Source organism: Dendrobium catenatum, unplaced genomic scaffold (assembly GCF_001605985.2).
Source record: "Dendrobium catenatum unplaced genomic scaffold, ASM160598v2 fragScaff_scaffold_156, whole genome shotgun sequence".
NCBI classification, from domain to species: Eukaryota; Viridiplantae; Streptophyta; class Magnoliopsida; order Asparagales; family Orchidaceae; genus Dendrobium; species Dendrobium catenatum.
Window position 1 is genome coordinate 5,869,874 of NW_021318618.1, and position 5,421 is coordinate 5,875,294.

The following is a 5,421-nucleotide window of genomic DNA, read 5'->3' on the forward strand; positions in this document are numbered from 1 at the left end:
CTTGATTTAAATTAATTCTAAACCATACTTGGCTCAATCCCCCACCTACTTGGGTCTAATTGACCATGTTGATTGGGTCAACCCATGCTTTGGTCAACCCTCGCCTTGTATGGTCAAATTTGACCTAGTTAGGTCAAATTCACCCTATTTATTGCAATTTAAACCTTCACAATCTTCCATTGGCTCAAATCCCATCCAAGGAGGCTCTTTTCCCTCCTAATTAATCCTAGGATTGATCTAGGCCGTCCATCATGAGCTTAGGTCTATAAATAGGCTTGTTAGGGCATCTTGAAAAGGACTTTTGCTTTTGCTCTCACCTTAGACTCTCCCAAGCCGAGATTTCTCATGTGTGAGCTCCCTTAGTCTCCTTCCATCTTTCCCAAGCCAAACCCACCGTCAAAGCCTCTCACCGGCGGCGAGATATCTGGCGAACAGAGGCTTAAAATCTTCCAAAGCAAATTCCCGGCGATCCACTGCATTTCAAAACACGGTTTCTTCTACAAATAGGAGCGTGGACAGTCTATAAGTGCAGCAAGCCCAAAATCTCTCGAATCCATCCATTGGATTAAGTAAAATCGCAAACCCTAGTCTAGGACACTTAGATCTAAATAACTTTTCATACATCGTGTTTTAGACCACGATTTTGGTCCCCCATGAATGCTCTTCATGACTATTATCTGTCTTTAAAATTTTGTTAAATTTCATTCTATGGATCGAGAGAATGAAGCGATTATTGTTTTAGGGCTTTAGAGCTAAGCATGCATGAGCTGCCCGCCTTTTGGGCTATTGATCCTCAGATCAACGGCTCGGATCGAGCAGCACTGTGGTTCTATGCAACCGCGCGGTCCTCTTGACCACTTAGATCTCGGTTCGCCGAGATCGCAACCGTCCATTCGGGTTAGCGGAAGATCGGACGGCCGAGGCTTCGAGATGATGCAGATAAGTGGAAAGCGCGTGGGGTCCGCAGTCCTTCCAATCATGAGGCGATGATTGCGTGGCGGCGCAATCATTGCCAATGATTGGTTAGCCGCTGCGCGGTTTGAACGGGCCAATCAAAAGCTACCATGTGGCCTAGCCGCCGAATTAACTTAGTGACATTTTAAACACCATGGAATTTTTAGGGTCTTTTAAGTCATTTAATTAAGAAATCCTAATTCACCCTTTAATTGAGCCCCAATAACTTCAAAAAATTCTAATAAATTCAAATTAAATCAAAAAATTGTGAATAATATACAAACTCTTTAGAAATTTACCCTTAATCTCAGAAAATTAAAAGCCCCTTGATTGGACTTCAATTTGATCATTAATTTAATTTAGATTAAAAATCATCCTTTTAATTAAATTGAATAATTAAAAATTATTAAGAATTCCAAATTTTTGTCTAACACTTAGGAACTCTTCCTTGGGTCACTCCTGACCTTTGGAGTTGATTCCAAGTGTTTTTGAAGCTGATTTGGATCAAAATTCCTAAAATGCTCTAATTAGACAATTTTAATAATTCATTAAATGCCCAGAATCATAATTAATCCTAGAAAATCCAAATTGGATAAATTAAAAGGCATTCAACTCTAATTAAAATCTAGTATTTATTAAAAATATGAATTTTCCAGAAATCAACTTAAATTAAAAAGTCAACTCTTCGGTCAATAGCAGTTCGATAATTGGGGTCTTAAACTTCTAAAAATCATAACTTTGCATAAAAAACTCAAATGCAGCAAACTCAAAGTCTAATTACTCTCCTTAAGGTCTAATATTTAATAAAAATACTAGAACCCTAAAATCTAATCTGTTTATAAAAGTCACCTTTAAACCCTTGTGACCTAGTGGATAGGATGACCCCAGACCTTCTAAAATACGTTAATTCAACTTAAACTTCAAAAAATATTATCCTAAGCATTAAAATTGACCAACAAACTAAATCAATTAAAATTGACCCCAAGATATTAATATTTGAACTTTAATCAAAAGTTCTCCTTTGACCCTTTAACAAAACGGAACAAAGACAACTTGAACTAATTATTCAATATATGACATATCCACAGCCACATGGCCTATTGCACACACATAGAATTGCTTGTTATGGCACTATTTCTAGCTCTAAGTTAGGTCGATGTTTTTCTTTTTTGCTTCTATGATGTGACGCTCTGCATGTGGCAAGTGTGCTGGTTGTTTTGATTTGCTATGATTGTTATTATGATAATGAACTTTATTTTTATATTTTTTTTATGATGTGATGTGCGGTAGATTACCCATAGGTTAGGGGCGATCTTGATACTAATGATATCTTCTGCAGGTGGCAATGCTCATGCAGCACTAATAAAGGGGGCTAAAATAATAAATAAATTATATATATGCTTACTACATGTGCTTCAATCATTTAGCTCCTAAATAAATAAGAGCATGACCAAGTGTCGCTTGCATGATTACTTTTATTTAATATATAACTGCTTAGGATATTTTGTTTTCTTTAACTACTTAGGATAACCCTGCATGAGAGTATAACTCTTTTTTTTTTATGATGTAATGTATTTGATGTATCGAGTTGTGAAAGTTCATAAAAATAATGCATTTCAAATATCAGGGATCTAAAGGAAAAAAAGAAAGTCCCTTCACAGGAAATTTCTTTTTCATTTGGGTATCTTTCTGAAAGACGAACCCTAAAGAAGAATGAAGGAAGACAATCCATAAAAGGACTTAAATATAAAGATGAAGATAAAATGTCTTGTTTTTAAGACTTGCATCATTCAGTAGGATTAAAATCCAGGTTGTTGTCGGTGAGACCTGACTACTATTACTTTTCTGCAGATCCTGAGTTGTACTTATATGGCACTTGTCATGGACTTTTTTCTGACTTTTTCTTACTATGGTGGATATTTATATTGATGTGTTTACTTTGTTTTGCGCCGTAGAAATTGTCTGCTTTTCTTAGGTTTCTTTCTTATATATGTGTGTTTTGATTTTGCTAGGCTCTATAGGCATAAAATTTTTTCTACTCATAATTAAAATTTAAGATTTTAAGACTTAAATAATATAAAAAACTAATGATCTAAGGAATAGCCAGAATCGTTCGGGGTCACATGCATATTAATGCATCTTCTCTCTCCTTATTTTAAGACACTTCCTCGCACGTAAGTAGAGTTCAGATAATCCAACCTATGAGGATGAGGTACTGGACCTGGGGAAGTCTAGTTTTTTCTAAAAAATATATTTTATAAGTCTTTTTTAAATTTCATACATTCCTAATTTAGAGATTTTAACTAGCATACATCACATTAAAAATCAATTATATCAAAATTTAGTTGCATTAGCTCTAGGAGCATACTATCTTACATAAGTACAAGGCCACTAATGAATCTCTCTGGATGTTTGCCTTACTTCCCAAAAAATTTAGCCACCCACCCATCTTTCATGAAGACCGAACAACATGGATTTTATATGACTAGGTGGTTAGCTGGCTTTCGTTTTTAGGCAATATATAAGTTCAGAATGCATTAGCTAGGACACGGGTGTTAGTGTTGTGTGTAGAACACTAAACCCACTTTAGATTTAGGGTTCAAAGCTACTACTATCAGTGTCTCGTAATATGCCTCATTGGTGGATAAGTCCTCTATCCTTCAGAGGCTATAAATCTCACATATTCGCGTCACACGGATGACACCACCTCCTTCTTTCTCTCTTATATGCTCTAAGTGCAGTGTTATCTTTTCTCCAATTTTTTTTCATTACATTAGTCCCTCCAGATGACGACGTGAGCTGTGTATGTTAGCTAAGCCGAGCTGAACCCTTTCCTTCCTTTTGAGTAGGAAATTCCTAGTCTCCTCATGTGTCAATCTCATCTGAAAGAATAATATAAGATCCCTAATCGATAGTCTTCTTAGGCCTCAGCTTAAGATGTAATTAATCGTGCGGGCTTGCGCCCGTGGGGAATCAAATCCCACATCAAATAAATTAACCCCACTAAAGCTGATATATTGGGTGAGGGAAACCCCGTGACTCCGATCAGGTCATGCATATTATTACTTATCGAGGTGCTTAGGCGAAAGTCGCTATCCTCAATGGTTAATCGTATGTATGATCTAATCTTCCCTCTCATTGGCCCGCTTGCGAAGAGTGCAAAGGCCTGCGATCGTGTCATCCTTCAAGATGCTGTGATCGTACCCTCTGCGCTCTATCCCCCGCACAGCGGTGTCCTTTCGGAGGTCCACAGGGACATGGAGGAACTAATATGGGCAATTCCACCATGATCAACCACAATATCAGCTGCTTCTTGAGCTGAAGGGTCATGTTTATCCTGACATCCTTGTCCTGAACAACTTTAGTAATTTGAGCTACTATTTCAACGATGTTTTTATGATACTTTGAGACCAAAAAGCTAGAGCCGATTTCCAAAGAATTGTTGGTATCAACAGTGATGTTTTTAGTCATAAGTTGACCCCTCGTCAAATTTCACTTTTAAACTTTGGAAACTTCTCAATTTTTAGAGCATTGCTAAGCATTTGATAATGTGAAAATTATGATGGGAGATTTTCAAATTCAACTTCTTGCTAATAACTATTGAATTCGAAAATAATCCAAATCTTATGTGTCTTGTAACGTCCATTTCAACTAGTATTATTAAAAGCGCACTTAAAGAGTGAAGTGACATGGTGTGCTAATCCTACACATCACTTTCAAAGCACAAGTGCGTAGCAAAGTACACATTTTGAGCCACTTCATTGTGTCACGTCATAGCATTGTGCTCTTGGCTCTGGATTTGAACAAATTCTTTGTTCAAATTACATAGTTTGATTTAGTATTTGTCAAAATGACTAGGGCTCAAATGTTCACGTGTCGTCATTAGTTATTGTAATTGTTAAGTCGTTGCTCATTAGTTCTTGGTTCTCTCCAGACCAATTGCTTCTTAGTGGATCTCCTCTTTACACTCTCTCGCCTACTATTTTCTTATGTTTTTATCCTTGGTTTTTGTTGCTAGTTGTAGTAGCTTCTTCATGCTCGCAAGCTTCTTCTCAATAATGTTTCTTGGTGTATTCTATGCACACTGCTTGTTACCTCATCTTCACACTCTCTTGCTTAAGCTTTCTCTATTTAGTCGCTCAATCTCTCGAGAATTCTTGATTTTTAAGTATTATGTAGTCACTTTATTTTTATATATTTGATTCTTCTTTTTTTGAATGGCTAGAAATTATTGTTATAAAATATATTATTATATTTATTTAAAATTATTACTTGATGTGGTTTAATTTTTGTTTATCAAATGACTAGTACGTATACATAAATATAATATGTGTCATTGGTGTTTTAATTAAAAATGGCCCATTGTTCAGCACATTCAAGCCAAAAAAAAAAAAAAATCTTATGCATCACATTGCTCCTTGCACTCGGAAAATATTGATATCAACAAATATGCGAGCAACTGAAGAT